The 25,242-nt window shown below is 41.0% G+C and overlaps 1 protein-coding gene and 1 pseudogene across 1 annotated transcript in view; both read right to left on the reverse strand.

The window, feature by feature from the left end:
• Positions 1-25,242, reverse strand: part of KIAA1217 (KIAA1217 ortholog) — a 669,685-nt gene that overhangs the window by 590,778 nt on the left and 53,665 nt on the right. The gene's annotated exons all lie outside the window — the stretch shown is intronic.
• Positions 6,894-8,801, reverse strand: LOC102533346 (RAC-gamma serine/threonine-protein kinase pseudogene; annotated as a pseudogene).

The raw sequence follows: 25,242 nt of genomic DNA on the forward strand, positions 1-25,242 counted from the left end.
GTTCACCCTGCCCATGCATATATTTTCTTTTTAAAAAAATGAAAAAAAAAGTTTACCCAAGGAATTGTCCAACATTTATTCATATGTTTCAAATATCTAATAGTGTATCATGTTAACCAACTACAAAGCACCTGAGTGCGGGGCTCCTCCAGCCTGCACTCTCAAGAAGAGAAGACGTTCAGAACTTTCAAAGGCATCCCTCACCCAACTCTGTAGCCTGCTCGCCTCTACAGAATGCAAGCCATTGACAAAGGGCTCGGAAAGATAGATTCACTCACTGCCCTGCAGGATTCTGCAGCACATCAGCAGCATAAAATCATACCCCTCCCTGAACCATCCAACAGCTGAGTTCAGCCATATTTGAACAGTTTCACTCTACCCATTCTCCTAAGAAAGGGGAAATATCAGCAGTGAAGAAAAAAAGCAGTGTTACACTGAAAACAGGAGCCAACAGCAAAATTGCACATCTATGCCCATGGCTAAGTCCTTGTCTGTGTGTCTATAGTTTTGTTTATATTTAGTCTGTATACCTATGGAGTGATATGTAATGATTTATGTATGTAAAACATTTTTATCTTTATGTCTATATTTCTGTTCATCTTTATATCAATATTTCCCAAAGTTACATATAATGATTTTAATTTTACAGAAACAGACATATAATAGTATGAGTCTGCATCAATTTCTTGGTCACTCTGGATGTGTGTGTGTGTGTGTGTGTGTACACAAAGCCACAAAGTAAAATCATGGCATTCTCATGGTACTTTTATCAAGATGCAATTACAGATGTATTTCTTCCATAAAGCAGTGGGATATAAGAAAAATAGATCTATACATAAAAAAGTAACTTAATAGATGTCTTGTGTGACATGAGAAAGCAATCTTTCATTGTTTTAAAACTGAAGAAAGGAAAATTGTAAACAAAGATAGATATCATAGATCAGGTTCTCCAAGAAACAGTCTGAGATCAAAATATGTCTGCATACTGTTTACTGAAGAGCGCCCTTGGGAGGAGCACTGTTACAGGATGCCAGGGCAGCAAGACAGGGGAGAGGGAGGAATCAAACTGCTACTCATTTGCAAAAGAAGCCTCAGTTGACCCCAGAGGAAGCCCTGGAGCTGGGGGTGGCCTTCCAGAGATATCCCAGATTGAGGCAGGGGTCTGGGCCATTACACCCCTGCCTTGCCCAGCCAAAGGATGTTGGCCACCCCTGGTGAAGAAGCAGAATCTTGACAAGGAAGGGCAATGCCTGGGGACGAACTCCACTGTGAGCCACCAGCAGTGACACTCCCAGCAGCTGGGGAAATGCCTTAGGCATGAAGAGGGGCCTAGGCAGTGAACCCTAGCATCACTACAGGCATTCAACTGTTCAAATATGGCTGAACTCAGCTGTTGAGTCCATCTCATTCTTTAATGATGGCTATGATTTGTTACTCCAAAGTATAAGTCCACTGTTCCATCAGAGGTCCCTTCTAAAGCTTATAATTTTTCCCCCTGATAGTCTGCTTTTCTAGGTCACTGAGCCAACGGTAGTCCAGTTTTCCCACATGGAAAAGAACCTTCAATCACCTTGTAAAAACATTTGACTGGCATGATATGCTTGCCCACTTTGTGGAAAGGGCTTCAGTTCCTTTATCGGTACAATAAGGGTGGTAACAATAGTAACAACCTCACGGGGTGTGCAGAATAAATCCAAGTATCCACGCAAAGGTCTTAGAAGAGGATTGTCAGATCATCAGCTATAACAACCATGATTATTTCTGCAAAACTCTATGAGCTCAACATCACATTATGGTTACTTACACTTATGCAGAATCTGCCTCCTAAACCACTTGAAGGGTCAATGTCAGGAGTCTCATTTCAGGGGGTAGACCAGTGATTTCACACTGCCTTTGGTTGACTTCCCTGGCATGGCTAAGAATAAAGGTGTGTTTCTCCTCTGTTCTTGTGTTTGTTTTCTTTCTTTTTTTTTTTTTGAGGGGGGTGGTGGTAATTAGGTTTATTTATTAATTTTTTAGAGAAGATACAGGGGTTGAACCCAGAACCTCATGAATGCTAAGCATGTGCTATACCACTGAGCTACACCTTCCCCCTGTTCCTGGTTTTAATGTCAGGAGATAATTGCTTCAAAAGACAGCTGACAACAGTAGAAAGAATAGTGTTAGGTCAACTATTCTCAAATCAAAACCCACCATCATTGTCAGAGGTCCTCCAACCTTTAAATTCCTCGATGCCCTAATTCTGTGCAACGGGTCCATTCAATCAGACACCTGGGGGCATAATCTGCAGAGAGTTCATCTAGGGAGGGTGCCAGCAAACCACATCATTTCAAAGGAAGATACACTGTACACTGTGGCTGTTTTATTAAAATTTTCGTATGGTCCGCATTGTACTGCTAGCACAGTCTTTCCCAGCTAAAATGATATTGTAGGCAAAAACCTTTGGCGCCTTAATCAGTCCTTCATCCATGTGTTGGGACAGTCCTGAGCAGTCTTCTGCAGGGGTTCCCTGGCCAACTTCTCTGCTTGTGCAGCAAAAGGACCACCCCACTCAGTGACCTTCTTCAGCTTTCATGAGAGGACTCCCGCCTGACCCACATCATACCCGACTGTAAAAACTCATGGACCTTTCTTAATCTGCAGCTGAGCACTTCTAAAGCCCCACTGCTGCCATCAACCAGGGCCCTCAGCTCTCTGCCCTCCAGTCCCACAAAGTCCTGATGAGAGAACTATTTCCAAGAAGGTCCGAAATCACATTCCATCATTCAGCGTTCACAAGCAGGGGCTCTTTAATCTATTTGGAAGATGCTCAGGGAACATCAGAACACCGCAAAGATGCAGACTTTTGTCTTTACGTCCACGTGTGTATTTTTCTGGAGAGACAGCTTAATGCTTTTCAGCAGGTTATCATAGGGCTTGGCCTGGGAAGTCGTGTACAATGGTTAAGAGCAGACTGAACTCAGACCGCAAGTGCGAGTTATACCTAGGTCCGCAAGTGTGTGCCCTTGGGTGAGTTACTTATCTTGGGGGCCTCAAGGTTCCACCCTGTAACAGTGGCTAATAACAGTACCCATGCCTGGGGTTTACCACACAGAGTAAACAAGATCATCTCAGGTAGCGAGTGAAGCACTCTGAATGGTGCCTGTCCACAGCAGGTGCTCCGTTTATATTTGCCAATATTATTCTTATTAAATAGGTCTATCACCCCCAAAAGATTCCGGAATGCTGCTCTGGATATTCTCAGTAAAACTCTTAGATGGAGTCAGACCACCAGAAAGTTTGATTTGGACCATGTTTTTTGGACTTGGCTTTTTTTTTTTTTTTTTTTTGAATTAGGCCTTAGTTTTATACCACTGGCCTTCACTGAGAGATGATGCAAGAGGCACGTGCTGCCCAGGACTTCTCTCCCAGCCCCTCCCATCATCACAGTATTCTCCCTATGAAGTCTCCTGGAAGAAGTCTCTCTGCAGACAAGAATCAGGGAAGCTGCTCGGGTGAGGAGCTCATTAGCAGCACCGTCTTAGAGAGCCCGGGCACTGTGGGATGAATGCCCTGGCCACTGAGAAGGTGGGTACCATCCAGCCGAGTTCCGCCTCCAGCAAGGACACGGACCAGGTGGTACGCGTTTTCACTGCATTAAACCTACCCCGAGCTTTCTAACTTTGTCACCCATGTTTTCCCCTGGACCCCGCTTCCCTCAGTTGTTACTTAAGCCTATTGTCATTTATGTGGTTTTATGAAACACATCAAATCCACTGAGGAATAAAGTCATTTGATACCTAAGCAGAGCAACAAATCCGTACAAAATGGGTATATGTCTTGTTTCCTATTACACTGTTTGCTCCGTTTTATGGGTGTTTTCCATCCTGTTTAAATGAATTTTGATCTTCTATTGTTGTGAAAATATAAGAGGCCTGGGAGGGAAGGGGGATTGGTGGGTTGTAACCAGATGAAAGAGCCATCACGGGATTTCTAAGACAGCTGGTGGTGATCGTTTTTAAAGCCAACAAAATTGCTCCCAGGAAAATATTATACAGGCACAGAAATCACTTGAAAATTAATCTTGTTTATCTCTTAAAAAGGCATTTCTTGTAGGGCTAATATATTCTTAATTCTTAGTCTAATAGAACTCTAGCTTGTTTTCCGCCTCTTTGAATATAAACCCTTTTCTATACTTTAAATCTGACATTCCAAAAAGAGTGGTCCTCAGGCTTTTCCACTTAAGTGCAGAATGGAAGCTACTAGGTTTCCTTTAACAGAACATTTCAATTTCATACACAAGCCCAGAGGCCTTGAGTACAAGAGTGAATCTTAATAAGTCCAATAAAAATTCTGGAGGAAGTTTCTTGGATTCCCTCAGAAAATCAGAAATTAATTAGTAGATCCTAATTCTTTAGAAGAATATGCTAAGGGCAGTTTTTTTCCCCCATCTCTCTTTTATTTATTTATTTATTTATTTATTTATTTATTTATTTATTTATTTATTTTTTGCAGATTGACAGAGTGCTTTACTTAAGCTGTCTGTACGAAGGAAAATAATGTGCATCCTTATCATATACATGTAAAAATACTAAGGATGCACAGTGTACAAAAACAGTTTCTTGTAGTTATTTCACATCCTTGTGGGTCATATACTTAAGGAAATGAACAGTTTTAGTATGACCAACAGTAATAGTAATACAGTTTTTTGGGTTCATAGTTGCATCTGCTTAAACTCCTTAACTAGATGACTAGATCTTGTATGGATCTAATGAAAGAACTAGCAAGGTCAAGAAATGTCACAAACTATAAAGCTACAGGGAGGTAATTCAATTACCAGTTTAGAAGTTTTCTTTTTATTGAAATAAAGCCTTTACTTTTCATGCTTGCGTGTAATGCACTACCAGGAGCAAGGTAAGGACATTGTACTGTGGACAGTACAAACAGTAGCAGCAAAGTGTGTACACTGAGGTGTGATGCAGAGACCCTGCGGTTAGCGGGGGGGCCTTACTCTGGACTCGAAGAGAGGCAAGTGGCGGCTGCAAGAAGTGGTCAGCTTTAAGAAGCCAGAAAATGGAAATGGGAAATGGAAAACACCGGAACAATGCTATGTAGTCAGTGTGGAAAGCAAAGCTGTGAGCAGCCCTGCTGAAAATCCCAGCAGGAATGGCCCATTTCCTCCAAGATGGCTGCATCATGGCAAAGGGCAGACTCGGTACAGGATGGAGTCCGCAGAGCCGGAACTCTGTACTCAAAGAGAGTGGCTCCCGGTTCAGGCCTTTCCATATGCCAGAATCCCAAACTTCAGCTAAGGGCAGACACAAGGAAAGCTTCAGAATCTTCGTCTAAACACATTTCTGTTTTTCTACGCCAGCTGACTGAGGTCAGGGAGTGAAAGTAAGGAATTCTCAAGATTGAAGCCAAGAAAACACCTGTGTGACACTCATGGAATCTCAGGACTGAGCCCCGGGCACTGGCTGGGGACGGGAAGCCGGCTGTGCAGAGCAGCCAGCCTGGGGCACGGTCAACGCTACCTTGAATCTTTAGGAAGTGTCCTTGGCCAAGGTCATGGAAATCACCTTAAGATTTGGGAAAAAAAAGCCCAAACTCTCAGTGTGCGTAGTGTATGGTGTCATACTTTCCCTCTAAAGAAATGAATGCTTTGAACACCAGCCCAGCTCAGCTGTCCTCTCTCTCTCTCATGTTTCCTTTTTATACAATGGATACAAGGCAACTTACAGGACAGATCTAGTCTACTTTCTTGTCTTGTTTTTTCCCTTATGGCTTAACTCAGTGATAAATGTACCATGATCAGAATAAACACACTAGGTCTTTATCTTTTAACTGCCCACTTCGTTAACTACTCGAGATGTGTTCATTTTGCCAAGTAAAGTTCATTTTTTATCATCCAGGTCTCAATTTGCTTCATTACAGTATACAGCTAGGCCGTCAGCACACTTCCATTCTCAGAAGAGCAAACATCGACACTCACTGGTTTCAACCCCTTGGCATGGAGAGTTGGGGATTTCTCATTTTTAGCACCAAGGGGTTAAATGACAGCATCTCTTCTCCCAAAGTCAAACTCTAACCTGTATGTACAATTTCAGAGCCTCGTCAAGTTTGTTTATATAGGAGAAAAAGTGCATGGTTCTCATCGGCAGGTACATTCCTTGCACACGGGTCAAAATAAACTGCAGTAAGTCTATTTTATGTAAATTGGAGCTGCATTTGCTAACATGACATACAATTCTTATCACTAAAAAATACATACTACCACAATATAAACAAAATCATAAACTAACAGCCAAAGTTTTAATATTTGAGAAAAAGCTAATTCACATAGAACTGAAAATAAAAAAATTAAAACAAGTAAGGCAAACGCCTGTTTACCTTGGTGTACAACTTTTGGTGAAAAGCAGGATCGTAACACCAGTCCACATTCTTCAGCCATCAGAGGTGACAGTAGCAAGAAGGGAAAAAGGTTTCCAAGCACGGGTGCGAACATACTCTCTGGTGCAAATCGTATCACAGACCCTTTAAGTGACCTTGACTCTGCTGTGCATATGCTTCCTTCCTTGGTAGAAAGTGTTCCTTTGCCAACAACTGCCCATGGAATCTGGACGTCCGCGTGGAACAGCAGGCTTCCTCTGCAGTATCCAACAGGAATTTAAGTTTATGTATGTATATCTCTGTCTTAACCGTTGCTCAGTCCTCTCAAATGCCTCCTAATGAATTCCAGCCGGATCTCAGTGCTACATACCTACTTTATGCACTGATCTGATCTGCTTTATTAAAATTTTGCATATGCACATGACCACACTTCAACTGCTTGTTCTGTATTATAAACCAAATCTTCTTAGTCTAATTAGTTTTTGATTTCTCTTCTAGAAAGTTAGAAAATGTACCTAGAAGCAGTGTATCTCATGTAGCCTTCACTGTCAGGGAGAAACAAAAGCTGAAAAGATCAGAAGATGACAGTTGGTGCACAAATGAACGGAGGTCTCATGACTTCCAGAGACTGTAAGATTACCTCTTAAAGTTGCTGTAATAGTAAGACAGTAGCAGCAACAGCATGAGTCCTTAGGCTGAGATACAATTTCACGCAAAAACAAAAAGTCGAGAGTGTTTGCGTATATGTTTGTTCTCGTGTGAGTGAAAGGAAGCGAGGGGTGAAGACCATGGACTGATCTGGGGCGTCTGAAGGTGCTCCTGCTATCTGTAAGAGCTGGGACTGGTGTGATGTCCAGGAATCATTTTCAGTAATAACTCTACGATGACGGTGAAGTAGCAGAAGTAAGAGACCTATTCAGGGCCACTTGCAGAGTAGGAAAAATGAGGGAATTGCGGCTGTCTCTCACTGTCCGTGCAGTCCATGCCGTCCTCATCATATTTTTCAGGTGGTGTTATTGTAATATTCTGGGCTGTAAATTCTTCATCAAAATATCTGGTGTCTGCCTCTGATGTTACTTGAGGTTTAAAAGGAGGTACCAGCTTTTTATCATATACATCTTGCCAGTTTACTCCAGAAAAGAAACTGTGTCTCATAATTTCTTTTCCATCATCTGGTCCTCCACCAAGGCGTTTATTTGGATCCTTTATCAAGAGCCCTGAAAGCAATGATTTTGCATCTGAAGAGAGTGTTTGAGGAAATTTAACGTCTTCCATTACAATTAGGTCAAAAAGTTTCCCATGATCCTCGTTGTAGAAAGGCACCTCCCCACACATCATTTCATACATAACAACCCCAAGGCCCCACCAATCCACGGCTCGGCCATAGTCATTATCTTTTAACACCTCTGGTGCCATGTATTCTGGTGTACCACAGATTGTATTCATGGTGGCTGCATCTGTGATCCCTTCTTTGCAAAATCCAAAATCTGTAATTTTTATGTGGCCATCTTTATCCAGCATCAAATTCTCCAACTTGAGATCACGGTGCACAATCTTTCTGGAATGTAGATAGTCAAAGGCAGAGAGAGTTTCTGCACCATAGAAATGTGTGTGGTCCTCAGAGAACACCCGGTCTCTCGACAAATGGAAAAACAGGTCTCCCCCGCTAAGATACTCCATCACAAAACACAAACGGTCTTTTGTCTGGAAGGAGTATTTCAAGGATGTTAAAAAGGGATGTCTAATGTCCTTTAATACTCTGCTTTCAGTTAAAGTTTGTGCCACTTGATCCTTGGCAATTATAAATTCTTTCTTCAGAATCTTCATAGCATAGTATTTCCCACTTGCCTTCTCTAGAACCAAAATAACTCTCCCAAAAGTGCCTTTACCTAGCAGTTTCAAATAGTCAAAATCACTCATTGTCTTTCTTTTATGGTGAGTTGCAGAAGCACCCATCTCTTCCTCCCCTATATTATCAGTTTGTGAAGTTGGACTACAACTCACTCTCTCTTCTTCTTGCCTCTGAAGTCTGTCTGCTACAGCCTGAATAGCTTCTGCCCATTCTTCCCTTTCCTCTGGAGTATCTACATGAAATGTTCTCTCTGTAACAGTGGTTCCCTGGAGAAATCTGATAATAAATGTGTTTGGTTTTGGTCGTTCTGTTTTCATTAACTGGCATTTCGCCACTGAAAAGTTGTTGAGGGGATCAGGTAAATTCCCACGTTGGGGTTTCTCTTTATAGCCTATGAATGAGCCATCTGTCTTCAAAAGGAAATACCTTGGCCTCCAGGTTTTTATGTATTTTCCCCTCTTCTGAACCCAACCTTCTTTCACAATGGTAACATCGCTCATGATGGGTCCCCTCCGAGCCCCCAACGTGGAGAAATGGTACTTTGTGATACCAGCTTTGGGGTTTGGATTCTCTGCTGCTGCTGCCCTTCCCACTCTCTAGTGAGGAATCAGCCTGCAAAGGCGGCGGCGGCGGCGGCGGCGGCGGACCCGCGGCTGCTCCTCGGGCGGCGGCTGCGTAAGATGGCACCGGGGGGCGGGGCGGGGGGAGAGGGGGCGGGGCGGGGAGAGGGGGCGGGGCGGGGCGGGGGAGAGTGGGCGGGGCGGGGGAGAGGGGGCGACTCGGGGGTCCCCCTCCCTTCTCCTGCCCTCCTGTCCTCTCCCCCACCCCGCAGAGCCTCTGGCCCCCTGAAGCCCTGCCGGCGGGAGGGAGGGTGCGGGCCAGGCCCCTCTATCGCTTAATAATCCTGTGGCAGCAGAAATCTTTTGCCTTCTTTATCCTTTCTACCCAGGCTGCTCTGTAATGTCCAAAAAAATCAGAGGAAAATGGGAGGAAATTGACTGAAAATGGTAGAAATACACAGTAATGGCAAGAGCAATAGCTCACACCTGTGTTGTGCTTCACAGTTTGTGAAACACTGTCACAAACATACCTTGCATTATCTTAAGCAAAACTCTGATGACAAAGTCTAAACTTCTCTTTGAGGCTCTACAAGGCTGTTAGAAGTTGAATTGTTTCCTGCAAAATTCATATGTTGAATTCCTAACCCCCAGGACCACACAGCATGTGACCTTATTTGTAAGTAGAGTCTTGAAAGGGGGAATCCAGTTAAGATGAGGTCATCTGGGTGGGCTCTAACCCAGTATGACTGGTGTCCTTACAAAAAGAAGAAGTGTAGACACAGATGTACACACAGAGAGAAGGCTATGTGAAGACAAGGACAGAGAGGAGGGCGATGCTCCTATTAGCCAAGGATGCCAAAGGTTGCCAGTCAACCGCTGGAAGCTGGGAGAGAGTCGGGGAACAGATTCATCCTGAGCCCCTGGAAGGAACCAACCCTGCCAACACCTTAATCTTGGACTTCCTGCCTCCAGCACTGTGAGACCATAGATTTCTGTTGTTTAAGCTGCTCCGTTTGTGGTCCTGTGTCCAGGCAGCCCCAGCAAACTCATAATGCAAGGGTTCTTCATGATCTGCCCTCTTTTCTCGCTGGCATCATCTCTCATCCCTCCTTTCAATGGACTTGACACTTGAGCGAAAATGAACATCCTAGTGAGGGCTCTGGGTGGCAGAGAATCTGCCAGCCGTCATCGTGGTGTTAGGGGATAAAAGGAAAACGCCTTGCCTAGCATGGTTCACTACACCTTTCAGAACATTCAGGGAGACATCATCTACCCCTTCTTTCTAGTTTCTCGAGATAGACTTCAAACCCTAGGGACCCTACACTCACTCTGTCATGAGGTTTTCAGCTTGGTTCATAGTAGGGAAAAAAACAAAACAAACAAAAAAACTCAAGTCTCTGCCTATGTCTTTAGCTCCAGTGATTTGAGATACTTTTTTTTTTAAATCACACCAGAGCACTTGGAGAAGTCAGAGCATCAATCACTCCAGCTCATGGATGGAGGTGGTGGAGAACAGGAACTCCTATAATATAGTAGCTCCTATAAATAATCCTTTGCCAGATGTTCTGTGGTCCATTATCCATCTAGAGGTGGGGTCTCTTTCCTCCACTTAAGCCTGAATGGATGCTGTGATCAACTGACCACCAGAATCCAGAAAGCTGGTTTCCAGACCAGGCCTTAAGACCCCGGCAAGACTTCCTCTTCCTGCCTAGTATCTTATTTCCACATCTGATGGACTGCCTTAGACATCACCCTCCAGAGACCACTGCTTTAAGTAAAGGAAGAGACAAAACAAGGAATAAAAAAATTCTTCTCGCAAGAGCTCAGTTCAACTTGTGGCTGAAGACCTGGATTCATAACCTCTCAAGATGCTGGCAGGGACACCAGAACTCTTCTAATACATCACTCCTCCAAGTCTGCATCTCCTGCTGTGGTTCCAGAGAACAGGTGGGAGTAGAAAGCTTAGATGCTGTTGGTCGGCTAAGATGAACGACCACCTTGACCCTCACTGGGAAGAACAGAATCAGGAGTTCTGGAGCCAGGCATGTGTAAGTTTGGAATCAGACATATTTACTGACTGGGGCCTTGAGCAAGCTGCTGAGCCTCGCAGAAATTCAGTTTCCTTCTTTCTGAACTAGAAATAAAAATATCTTCTCTTGGGTGGTTGTGGGCAGTAGAGGGATCATGACTATAGCGGCCAGTGGCACCAGGCATGTGAGTGGTCCATGAAGACCCCCTGCCATCACCCAGGGGCCAGGGTTCCTACCTCGCCAGCCCTCAGGCCTGATAATAACCCTCATGTCCACCCAGGCCCCTCCTGGGGAAGGGTGATATGACTGGAATATTCCAGACGTACCTGATAGCATGGTCAAAACTTGTATTAAAATGTACGTTTTACAGAGTGCTTAAGGCATTGTACCCAAAGTACTCTGTTCCTCCAGAGGGCTTTGGTGTAAGGTCCTCGTGAGTGCAGTGGATTTCTTGATCCCATGGGCATTTTGCTGAAAGCTGGGGCTCTGGAGCCACTGAGCCCTCCAAGATATCAGCCCCCCAGGATGTCAGCCCCCCCGAAGGTGGGAGATGAACATGGCAGGCAGCCTCTGAGGAAGGGGAAGTGGGGGTTATTATCTCCACTGTACAAATGGGGAAACTGAGGATCAGAGAGGTGAAGTAACTTAGACAAGGACATACAGAGAGGAGGAGGCGGGCCTAACAGGACCCAGGTACCATGGCTTTCGGGCTAGCACTCTTCCCTAATACACACGGGGCCTCCGGAACCTCAGCTAAAATCCACACAGTGTGTAACAAGATGGAGGTCATTTTATATTCCAGATTTCCTTTGGGAAATGTCTAGATAAGCACGAGGGTAGAGGCTGAGACCTCCAACAGGACTGGTGAAGGGGAAGGTGAGGTGTCTGCTTTTTCAGCAAGGGCTTGTGGGAGAGACCAGGAGAGAGGGAGGTACGGTCAGGAAGACACCAGAAGGGGGGCCACTTCCTGAGTGATCCCTCCCCACAGTCCATCCATTGTCAATGCAGGCCACCAAAATCAGGGAATGTTATCAGGGAGGCTTTTCTTGTGAAAACTGATTAAAGAAGGAGCTATGGTGGCCAGGCTGGGCCAGGCGAAGCAAGAGACCCGCACACACCCGGGAGCACTGAGGCCGAGGGTCCCTGAGGAAGGACGCCCCCGAGCTTCCCAGCCTCCCCCAAAAGGACTCTGAGGTGTCACAAGCTGGGAAACTGGTCAGGCCAGGTGTAAGCAGATCTTCAAAGAATAGGGGGCCCCCCAGATATTTGTGTTACAAGTGGTAAAATCACCTGATTAACAAGTGACCTCTGACAATCATGTAAAAGAACATGTTCCCATATTTTTGTCATCAAAAGAGATCTGCACATACACGCAAAAACCAGCACACGTTTTTCAAGGCATTTTCAGACTTTTTGGGGATTCCTGGTTCCCAGGTTAAGGTAATTAATTATGCATTTATTTTATTTAATCATCTTTATAGGTCAGGTTTTTTTTTCTACACAGGGTAAACCACATACCTCATGTTTATTTCAAAAAAAAAAAAATCTAAAATTTTGTTCTGAAATGTGACAGAATGAAAACCAAAGCATGTATTATATGTAAAAGGACTCACAGTTGTTAACAAAAATCAAACACTGCCCTAAAATAGACAAGCGCAATTTTGTCAGCTAACTAAAAACTTGAGCAACAGCTTTTGCTGCTTTTGTAAGCAAAAGAGGGATGAAAAATTGTGTTCTTTAGTGAAAAGTTGAGCCTTTATAATTTGAAGGTGGTGAAAAGTAGAAGCTGGGACTTCCTTACCTGCTCAACTTACTCCCAAGTCAAGTTATTGTATGAAAATTTTACCTCCCCCAAACATTCATTCTGTATGTGTTAGAATATTCCCCAAATATCTAAGTACCTTCTGATCAGCAATAGTGGACATCAGTGAAAATCCAGCATCTCAGAGGGACTGAACATTGAACATGTATCCACTTAGAAAAGCAACTTGCCAAGCAGGTGGGAAGAAATGATACATTTCTCTCTGCACTTTGGTCTATAAATGAACGACTTAAAGGCAAGTTGGAAAGCAAAATTGAAGAAGCCCTAGAAATTCTGTGATCATTAAAGTATGCTCTTTAAATTGAAACCTATTTGAAAGCCCCATAATTTCCTCTTAATAAGTATTTGCTTACTTTTTAAAACAATGGTTTTATAATAATAGCCAAAATGTCTCCAATGAATGACTATTAAAATTAAGTTCAGCTTATTTGAACTGTGGGGAGAAAAGGTCAAAATGAAGTTGTCTCCTTTTGCTTTTAAGTGCTTTTACTGGTAGAAGCCTAAATTACCTCTGTCAGCTTTGAGCCCAGAGCTCCTATGGACAAGTCTGCAGCCAGGCTATGCCGTAGGTCAGAGAGGCGGCAGCCACTCCAGCACCAGGAACAGCAGAGAACCCAAAAGCCCGAAGAGCAGGTCTTCCGTAGTAAACATTTTATATACAAAATTGTGTACACTTAGTAACTATCAGTGTGTCTTAGGCAGCAGATTGCTACCAAAGGCATTGTTTCCCTTTCCAAGAATGTGCTCAGTAGAAGTATATTTAATAGTGCTAAATATTCACTAAATGACTGAATGTTCTCCTGGACACAGTGCATACTGTCCAGGAAGAAAACAGTACTACAATTGGAAGAAGAGGTGGGAAAGATGAAGGGAGGTGCGGGCAGGAATGTGGTTTCCTCACACAGTCATCCAGTCCTTAGCCAGGGACTCGTCAGCATCGTGAGATAACCAAGTGAGCAAAGGAGGAAGCAGACACTGCACATGTGCTGTCTGGGGTGGCACAGGAAGGGGCTCCAGGTGCTGCCAATGCCTGATTAGGACGCTTTGTGAGCTGCTTTTCCACGAGTGGAAATGTGTTCTCTGGGCCGCCATGCTTGTGACCACTGTGGGACAACTGAACAGAGTTGGGGGGTCTCATTCTCATGGTAGAATATATAAAGAAATGAGAATACAATGCTCACAACTATTACTAAATAGAACAATGCACAAAACTTCACTCCTTTCTTCCATGACATGATCTGGAGCTTAAAGGACCTTGCATATTTACTGCCATCTCTTCTCCCACGTGGGACATGATGGACTCTGGATAACCACTCAACCCACTGGTCTAACCATCTATAAGGCACCCATGAAACGAGGCTACAGAATACCATTGGTCCCATTTCAGCCTATCATTGGATCAGAAAAGGAAAGCAAAATGAGTCTCAGGGAAATGCAATTCTGTAAAACAGAGCATTTAGCAGGCTACAGGAGCTTAGAATTTTTAGACACATTCATTCTCAATTTAAGACAAAAAGAGTAAGAATAGGATAATATTTTAATAGTAATGACATTCAAATATGATTTACCATTTGAAAAGGGTAATATATGAAAGCTTGCTATAGGAGAACTAAATCGATAGTATTTTTTCAAGGTTAAGAGTTATGTATTCCTCACTTTGCAAGAGGATTCTCTGTAATTCTTCTTAAATATCCAGCTTCTGTAAGCATCAACAGCATTGCTGGGCTCTGAAAGTAAGATTTACCAGCAACCATTCTGGAATAGCTATGGCAGAGAAGGAAAAGGCTTGCCCTTTTCCTAACCCTGCTGGGCAGGCTAAATGTTTGTTTTGCCCTCTAGTGTCCTAGTTTATAAAGATAAAATGTATCATAAAATGATGACCCAAAAGAAGGATTTTCTATTTAATTCATTTCTGGGGTACTCATTGCTTTTAGGGATGAAGGTCATGAAACCATCCATAGATATCAACATTTTTCCAGACAGAATGTGGTGCAGATGGAGCTCAGATTGCAAGACAAAGGACAAGTTTGCAATAGGCTTCCAGAATATAAAATTGGAAATACAAATTATCCTGCATTGGGCCTGGTTGACAGTGTCTGAATAACAAGGGGGAAAAGATCAGTTCTTATTTGGCAGAAATATAATACAGTATTGCTAACGTCCAATGTGATGCCCACGTTTAATAATATCATTTCGGATCTAGTTGCATCCAGCAGTTGCCTTGTAAAATTCAAGTACTAAGATATATTTTTCAATAACTTAGGTGGTATAATTTTACTCCCTGAGAGGCAATTTCCAGAAATTACTATTGTATATCACATGAACATAAATTCACAGTAAAAAGTTATTTTTATTTAATATTTTTTTCATTTTCCTTTATTCAGAATGGGTACTCAAACTATAAGCCAATATTCATAAAATAACTGGAGAAATTTGAGAACTGGCTGGATATTTGATGACAACAAATTAGATGACCTTGAGAAGATGGACAAATTCCTAGAAACATACAAGCTACAAATACTGAATTATGGCGAAATTAAAAAAAAATCTGAAAAGACCAATGAGTAAGGAGATTGAACCCAGTAATCAAAAGCTTCTCAACAAATAAAACCACAGGACCAGACAGCTTCATGGGTGAATCTACCACACATTTAAAGAAGAATTAATACCAATTCTTCTCCAACTCTTCCAAAGTTTCAAAAAAGAGGGAACACTCCCAAACTCTTTTTATAGCCAGCATTACCCTAATACCAAAGCCAGATAAGGACACTACAAGAAAGAAAACTTATATCTCTGACACATATAGATGCAAAAATTCACAATAACTTACTAGCAGACCAAATTCAGTAGCACACTAAAAAGATTATTCACTATGATCAAATGGGATTTATCCCTGGGATGCAAGGATGGTTCAGTATATCCAAATCAACAAATGAAGTACGTCACATTAATAGAATGGTAGAAAAAATCATATGATCATCTCAACAGATGCAGAAAAGCATTTGACAGAATTCAACATCTGTTTATGATAAAAACTCTTAACAAATTAGGTATAAAAGGAACATACCTCAACATATTAAAGGCCATATGTGACAATCCTCCAGCTAACATCATACTTAATAGTGAAAATCTTTTCTTCTAAGATCAGGAGCAAAACAAAGGTGCTCATTCTTGCCTTTTTTTATTCAACATAGTGCAAGAAGTTCTAGCCAGAGCAATTAGGCAAGAAAAAGAAATAAAAGGCATCCAAATTAGAAAGTAATACTAATATTACTGTGGCAATCATTTACAATATATACATATATCAAACCATGCCATTATATACCTTAATCTTACACAATGTTATACGTTAATTACATCTAAATAAATCTGGGGTCGGGGGGGGGAGAATAAAACATAGAAAAAACACTGGCCATGTATTGTTAACTGTTGAGGTTAGGTGATATGTATATAGAAACCTATTATACTTTTTTTTGTACATGTTTAAATTTTTTTTCATGATGTAAAGTTTTTAAAAGCAGCATTCAAAGACTGGACTATTATTATGGCCAGAAGTCATATTACTATTAGCTTAAGAATATCTACATCAGTAAACCAAATTAAAAGGCCTTTGAAAGAAAGCTATCTATCAAAAGATTTAAGATCTCATAAAGAATCCATTCTCCCTCACTTTGCTTGGTAGTACAATGGGAAAATATAATTTATTCTTCTAAAATGAGCTATCTGCACCAAAAGAAAATTTCTGCATGGCATTTACTACAAATATCACCACTGTGATCACTTATTGGCAGCTTAGTAAGTGTTAGAGAAACATATGCTTCAGCACCTATAACTGAAATTGGCCATTTCTCAGTGATGGAACTCAAGGTCAGCAAAGGTACAAAAGTTTAAAATGGGAAATGCAATCCAGAAAATTTTTAAAATTTTACATAACCAGTCACACTATATTTTGATAGTATTTACTGAGTTCTTAGATAGGCTAGGTACCTTGCTAAGAGTTTTATCCACTTCATCTCATTGAATCCTCACCACAACACTGAGATGTGGACATTTTTTTAACAAAAGAAGAAATCAAAGCTCCATTTTATATCTTTGACCGCTAGTGAAAAGGCAAACCCTAATTTTGTCATCAATATTATGTTCAATGATTTAAATAGTAATTAAGCACACTGTAGTTCACGCAAATTAAAAAAGACAAGCCCAGCTTTTTTTTTTATTTTTTAACATGTTTTATTGATTTATAATCATTTTACAATGTAGTGTCAAATTCCAGTGTAGAGCACAATTTTTCAGTTATACATGAACATATATATATATATATATTCATTGTCACATTTTTTTCTCTGTGAGCTACCATAAGATCTTGCATATATTTCCCTGTGTTATACAGTATAATCTTGTTGATCTATTCTACAATTTTGAAATCCCAGTCTATCTCTTCCCACCCCCCCCACCCCCTTGGCAACCACAAGTTTGTATTCTGTATCTGTGAGTCTATTTCTGTTTTGTATTTATGCTTTGTTTTTTGTTTGTTAGTTTGTTTTTAGATTTCACATATGAGTGATCTCATATGGTAGTTTTCTTTCTCTTTCTGGCTTACTTCACTTAGAATGACATCATCCAGGATCATCCATGTTGCTGCAAACGGCATTATGTTGTCAGTTTTTATGGCTGAGTAGTATTCCATTGTATAAATATACCACATCTTCTTTATCCAGTCATCTGTTGATGGAGATTTAGGCTGTTTCCATGTCTTAAGCCCAGCTTTTTAAAAGATGTACTCTCTGCTAAGAAAAGTAACTAAGATTGACTTAAAATATGTGTATCTGTCTAACAGCATGCAAGTGTTCACATGACAGCTTGGCAAAGATGTAGAGAATCTCTGTTATGTTTTAGTGTGGACATATTGTCACCCAATTGTACAAGTGAGAAAACTGAGTCTTAGAAAATTTAAGTAAATTTACCCAGTTGTGTTTCAGATGTTAAGAGGCTAAGTTAGGCTAGGAAGCCAAAAACACCTGATTCTAGAACCTGCATTCAAAGGAGGTTCTGAACTATGTCTACAGAAAAGGAAGTTTAGAAATGGCTGCTCTCTGTTGCAGGTGACTAGTGAACTGTATAATCCCAGATTATGCACACAGTGGTCTGTTTCAGAATTCAAGACACAAAACTTAAATCACCAAAGATTAAAAACAAAGGTCACCAACACTGGGAAGAATCACGAGCTTCTAATATGGATGACTTAACTTGTTCTGGTGTAATAAAAATACAAAAAACTCAAGAAAATAAAAGTTTTTCCTCCTTTTTCTTATAAACTTTTTTGGCAAAGGAAGGGAAACAGGGGAAAAAAAAGGGTTTCTCATTTGGTCTCAGTAAGAGCTTTATTAAAAATCAAAGAGATGCAAAAAGAGCCTGACATTTTATCTGTAATGGAGAGTTCATTTACCCCATCACATTGTAAAGAAATTTATCAAAAATTGTCCCCTGTGACCTGCAGCTCATCTCTTTAATGTCACCAAGTTCTCTAGCCATCTGAAGCATCAAACAAAAGGACCTTGAGAATTGTAATAACGAGTCACTTGGCTTTATTTAAAATGAGCCTCTAATCGTTCAGTCAGGAAACAGCCTAATTGGGGTGTTTTGCGTTATGTCCTTGGTGGCTTCTCCCTGTCCCTGTCCTGCCCCTACCCGACAGAGCTGGCTCACAAGTGCCACATGCGGTAATTAGCCATGTAAATGAGCACTGTAAAGAAACCACTGTCCCCAAAATGTGCACACATAATCACGTTCAACAACTCAGAGCAAAAATCCCATCAGAAAATGAATCATTTGTCACCTGACCTTTCATTAATTAACTGAAAGCTCCGCATGGGGAGGAGGGAGGGCAATGCCAAGGATAATGTCACACTAGACACTTTACAAAAGAATTAGCAGATCCCTACAAAGCCTCTGCTGGAAAATTTAGGACTAAACTTCAGGTGTTAGGGGAACAGCACCCCAGGGGGAATTTAGAAACCTAAGCTGTAGACAGATCACTCTTGCCCCGGAGGCTAAGTGACTTGGGCAAAGTGCTTCCTCCGTCTTGAACTTGGTGGCCTCCTGAGTGGACTGGGGCTGCGAAATTCCAAGAGGAATTCCCGCACAGATATTCCAAGTTTCTCCCACTGGGCTACCTACAAAGGGTGTGGAAAGGGATCTTACTTGTTTGCAAATAACCAATTATGTTTAAAAAAGTGTTTGTCAAGGACAAAACTCAACACAAGCTAACAGACTTTTCACAAATTTCTGTCCTAAAGACTATACTCCAGAAGGAATTCCAGTAGATTAACATTTTTTTTAATTATATGTTTCACCAATCAGTTTAGAAAAGAAATACCAGTCAAGGAAGGCTATCTCTGTTTCAGAAATACAATGTGCTTACTGCACATTGAATATGGAAGCTGGGCGGCGTGATGGATTTTGGTTTGGTTTGCTTTGGTCTTCTCATGACTCCTTGCTACAGCCCTTGCAAGATTGCTTTCTCTCACCTCAGAGCCTCTGAATATGCTGTTCCTTCTGTCCAAGAACATTACCTCCAACCCTAGTTACCTCTTTTGATTTACTCTACTTCAATGGCCTTCTAGGATCCTTCCTTGACCCTCAAGACTGGGTTAAGTGCCTTCCTGCAAGCTCCTGAAGAAATGTGTGTTTACCACTATATCGACATGGTCCAGAATTGTGAGACCCGGCTTGCTTCTCCTGACCCTCCAATGACACTGTCAAAGAAGTTTCTGTACTATAATATCCCCAATGTCCAGCCTGGTACCAGACATAGCATCAGGTAACCAGTATTTACTGAAAGTTAAATAACATAAATCTTTTAGAAGCTCATATATTCTCATTCTGTTGTCTAACAAGAGGATTTTCCATTTATCAAATTCTATATTTAAATTACCCCAGAGAGTCAATGTGAATAGTGAACATTTGGAAATATGAGATAATTCATAAAGATGAGGAAATTGTTTTTTAAAAAAATATATGGAAGTTCCCATTTTACTATCTTTTATATGATTGCTTATAACACACACAAAAATGATTCAGAGATCCACTTTAAATTTTAAAATGCTACTAGAAAGAAAAAGATCATGTTCTTGCCCTCTAACATTTTTTAAATGTCTATAAAACAGAAGACATTTTTCCCCTTTCTCATTGTCATACTCAATCTCCTCTGTCGAGGACCTGTGAGCAGCACGCAAAGATAGCTGTCATGACCATTAAAGGTTAAGCTTTGATGACTGGAAAATATTCTTTCTCCACAGGCATTGAGAATTTTGAGCAGCACAAGCAGAAGGTGCAATTCCACGGGAGCAGGTGCAGCCACGTTTCAGTGCCTGACCTGGGTTCGCTGTGCCTGCTGATCTTAGCACCTCATTTAGCATCTAGTTCACTCTGGATGAGGTACTTTCATTCCTTCCTTAGGGAACAAGGCTGTGAAAACCGCCACCACCACGCTAGGGAGCGCACTTCCTAGTCCCCACATTGCATTTAACAAGGTCAGAGTTACAAGTTACTGTCACTATTTTGACTAATGTTCTTTTGGTTGCCTCTGAATGTGTTTAAGCTTTTGGAGAAGTAGAAATAGTGTTTGATGAGTATCATAAAAGTAGAAAAGCCAAGACGAGAATAAGGTGTGTCTAAGTTGTTAGATTTGTAATGATAGAGTGGCCCCCCCTCCCTGTGAGCCATCAAAACTGAGTTTTTTGGCCAATCTGGATTAATCCCAGTTCCCCTGCACTCCTCTTCACTCTTCACTCTACCTGGACTGTATCCCTCCCCATCCTCTCATTACCCCAAACCCCTGCCTCTTATTCATGTTATGCAAAACCTCCCGGTTCCTCAAGTCCAAGGTTGTATTATTCTTCCCTTCCCAGAGCCTTTTGGCTACATGAAATTTACTCCCCTTTGAAGTCCCATAAGAACTTCATCTGTACATCCATTTGTTCATTTATTTATTCATCAGTGGACTTTTACAGAAGGCCTATTGTCCCAGACACCACTTGCTTTGCAATTCTGTGTAGACACCTGTTTTAATTTCCTTCACTACAGAGAAAGCCCTTTGGGGGCAAGTTGCAAGCCTGATTTGTTTGTATCCTACAAGACATTTTGGTATGGACATTGTTAGTTGCCTACCCATCATCAGTTTCTTCCTTTTTTCTCTCTTTCAACAGAATTCCACGTTGTTCAGGTATCCCCCTCCCCCATGCGGATCCCAAGAAACACTTGGCATCATTGCATGTTCCCTTCCTCGCTCCCTCTCTCCTTCCTCTTTCCTCCCTTTTTCCTTCAAGTTATTCCAACAGACATGAACGGAGTTATGCATTTTGAGGGGTGCTAAGGACAGAAAAAGGAGTTAAGAGAAATGATCTTATTTTTGGTGGATCCTAGGTTGAGATTTTTAATGACTCCTCCAAAGTCCCCAAACCCAACTAGCTCAACTCTTTAATGAGGAAACTGAAGTCCTGATGTAAAATAACAGGCCCAAGTTCAAAAAACAAGTGGCAGAGAGGAGCCAGGGATATATATGTATAAATATATTTGTACGCACTTACACATGTTTACATATTTTTAAAATTTAAATTCAGAACTGAAAAAGCAAAATAGATTAGCGTTTTAAGACAGTCCCTGCTCTCAAAGAACCCACAGTTTAACGGAGGAGGCAAACACGTTCTTAATTACAAAAGAGAGAGGAGGGGGCTCCTGCATCTGTGGGCAAGGGAGCAGACTCTGGAACAGCTTCATAGAGGAAGACACTCTGGAGGCAAGTCCTGAAGGATGAGTTGGTCAGATAAACAGGGGAAGGAGGAATATTCCAGGCAAAGGTCCAGGGCCTTGCAGCATCTTTGGGAACCCCCAGGTGTAGGTCGAGAACGGGACTACCAGCAGGGAGGCTCAGAGAAGATGCATTCAGGGCCTTTCACACCAGAATAAGCAGTTGTTACTTTATCCTACAAATGATAAGAAGCCTTAATGGATTTTAAGCAGGAGGATAATTAGATTTTCATTTTAGAGAGATCATTCTGATCACACAGTTGGAAAAAATAGGCCAGAGGGGTAAGCCCAGGGACAGAAAGATTTGTTAACAAGTGTCTTTTTGTTTTTAAATCCAGGCAAGAAATAATGGAGGCAGTGGGATATACAAAAGGGAACAGGCTTGTAAATTAAGAGATTGGGATTTTAAAACTTGATCACAAAAGGAAGGATGCAACTCTCTATTTTTTTTCTATTAGTTTTTTTTTTTAATTTTTACTATTTCTTTGAAATAAATACTATTCACATGAGTGCCCATTAAGTGATTATCTGGAGTGAAAAGAAGAGCTATAAAAATCCTAAAAAGCATATACACATAAAAGACTCTATTACAATATTAATATTCAATACACAGTAGAGCTTTCAAAGGAGAGGGTAAAAATAAAATAAGAACGTTGACAATTATTCAATAGCAGGGGTTCATCTTAGAACTTGCGGTCAATTTAACTTCTAGTTAAGTATCTATTAGTCACCTGGCCTTGACCGTAAACATTCACACTGACTGAGCTTTATGTGATATAATGTCCTGAATAAGCAACACTGGAGGCTATTTATAATGACTAGCTTAAAGAGATTCCCATCCTGGTGAAGGGCGTAAGTTGCCATCCTTACTAATTCCAGATGAAGGAAGAGGAGGGAGAGAGGAAGAAAAGGAGGTGGAATTTGCATCCTGCAGATGCAGCAAAAGTGATTTTTATTTTTAAATCATAAGCATTTAAACGCCAGGCAAATGTGATTTTTTGGCCTCCCTCTCTAGGCTCCGGAAGTCCTGGGCAGTGTTTACTAATTCTAGTGATCTTTGATTCAGCTCTCAAAGTATATAGTACATGAGATTTGACCAAAGGAAAAGACTTGAGTTATAAAAATTCATCATTTCCTTCTGATCCCCAAATAGAAAGCAGACATAGAGCAGCAAAGTCATGGCATGAAGCACTGAGTAGAAGTATTTCTTCTACAAGTAGACATGAATATTGATTGCAGCACTGTTCATGATGGTAGAAAGCTGGAGTCCAAGTCTATCAGTTGGAGAACGGATAAATAAATTATTGTAGTCACACAATGAAATACTATTCATCGGGTAAACATGAATAAATTTGAGGTTTGAGTATCATGAAAGACTCACAAAAACACAAACGGACAATGGCCAGGCCACATACAGAAACAGAACTCTGACCCACAACCTGCACCCATCTGCCCAGGAAACTGACCCCTTATCTCCAATAAACAGCCTGGGAAACCAGCCTGGTTTAAGTCAAACTTGCAGGAAGCTGGACAGCTACCTTTAGTAACAATCCAGGAGGCCACACAACAACTTTAGCCCCAAATGGCAAGGATTTGATTAATAATTGACAGTTTCCCTAATTTTTGTCCTGCTTTCAACTTAGAACCAAGCAAAGAAAGCCAAATATGTACTCCTAATCAATGGAAAAATAAAGTAAAGAAACAACCCCCTTTAAAATAGCACTCAAAGTAATAAAATCCCTAGGAATAAATCTAACCAAGGAGGTGAAAGACTTACACACAGAAAACTATAAACCACTGATGAAGGAAATTGAAGAAGAATTTAAAGAATGGAAAGATATCCCATGCTCCTGGATTGGAAGAATCTGTATTGTTAAAACAGTCATACTGCCCAAGGCAATCTACAGATTAATGCAATCCCTATGAAATTACCCAGGAAATATTTCACTAGAATAAATCATAATAAAATTTATATGGAACCACAAAAGACCTAGAATTGCAAAAACATTACTGACGAAAAAGAAAGAGGCTGGAGGAATAACTCTCCCAAACATCAGACAATCCTACAGAGCTAAAGTAATCAAAACAGCATGGCATTGGTACAAAGACAGATATATGGACCAATGGAACAGAATAGAGAGTCCAGAAATGAACCCACAAACTTTTGGTCAACTAATCTTCAACAAAGGAGGCAAGAATATACAATGGAATAAAGACAGTATCTTCAGCAAATGGTAGGAAAACTGGACAGCAGCATGTAAATCAATGAAGCTAGAACACTCCCTTACAGCATACACAAAAAGCAACCCAAAATGGATCAAAGACTTAAACATAAGACAAGATACAATAAACTTCCTAGGAGAAAATATAGGCAAAACATTATCTGACATACATCTCAAAAATGTTCTCCTAGGGTAGTCTACCCAAGCAATGGAAATAAAAGCAAGAATAAACAAATGGTACCTAATTAAACTTACAAGCTTCTGCACAGCAAAGGAAACCATAAGTAAAACAAAACGACAACCTACCGAATAGGAGAAACATTTTGCAAATGATGGAACCGACAAAGGCTTGATCTCCAGAATACATAAGCAGCTCATACAACATAATAAGAAAAAAACAAACAGCCCAATCCAAAAATGGGCAGAAGACCTAAACAAGCAATTCTTCAATGAAGACATACAAATGATCAATAGGCACATGAGAAAATGCTCAATGTCACTAATTAGCAGAGAAATGCAAATCAAAACTATGAAGAAGTATCACCTCACACCAGTCAGAATGGCCATCATTCAAAAGTATACAAATGACAAATGCTGGAGAGGCTGTGGAGAAAAGGGAACCCTCCTACACTGCTGGTGGGAATACAGTTTGGTGCAGCCACTGTGGAAAACAGCATGGAGATTCCTCAGAAGACTAGGAATAGACTCACCAGATGACCCAGGAATCCCGCTCCTGGGCATATATCCAGAAGTAACCCTACTTCAAAAAGACCCAGTTTTCATAGCAGCACTATTTACAATAGCCAAGACATGGAAACAGACTAAATGTCCATCAACAGATGACTGGATAAAGAAGATGTGGTATATTTATACAATGGAATACTATTCAGCCATAAAATGACAACATAATGCCATTTGCAGCAACATGGATGTCCCTGGAGAACATCATTCTAAGTGAAGTAAACCAGAAAGAGAAAGAAAACTACCATATGAGATCGCTCATATGTGGAATCTAAAAAAAAGAAAATGAACATAAATACAAAACAGAAACAGACTCATGGGCATAGAATACAAACCTGTGGTTGCCAAGGGGGCGGAGGATGGGAAGGGACAGACTAGGAATTCAAAATTTGTAGATACTGACAGGCATATGCACAATAGATAAACAAGATTATACTGTATGCACAGGGAAATATATACAAGTTCTTGTGGCAGCTCACAGTGAAAAAAATGTGACAATGAATGTATGTATGTTCACATATAACTGAAAAGTTGTGCTCTACACTGAAATTTGACACAACATTGTAAAATGACTATAACTCAATTAAAAAAAGTTTAAAAAAATGTACTCCTAACCAATCACAGAGGATGCCTCACTTCTGGTTTGCCCACCCACAATGTCCCCATGCCAACAGCCTCCATCAGGGCAGACCTGAAGTCTTCCCTCTTTCCCCACAATAAAGTTGTAAATATTCTACTTGACAAGACCAATACAATATCTGAAGCAATCTAGCAAGTTGCCAGGTTTTGAAAAGGCTGGACTGCGGGCTCATGACTATTTCATTTTTCTCTATATGCT

Source organism: Vicugna pacos, chromosome 35, assembly GCF_048564905.1.
Source record: "Vicugna pacos chromosome 35, VicPac4, whole genome shotgun sequence".
Lineage (NCBI taxonomy): Eukaryota > Metazoa > Chordata > Mammalia > Artiodactyla > Camelidae > Vicugna > Vicugna pacos.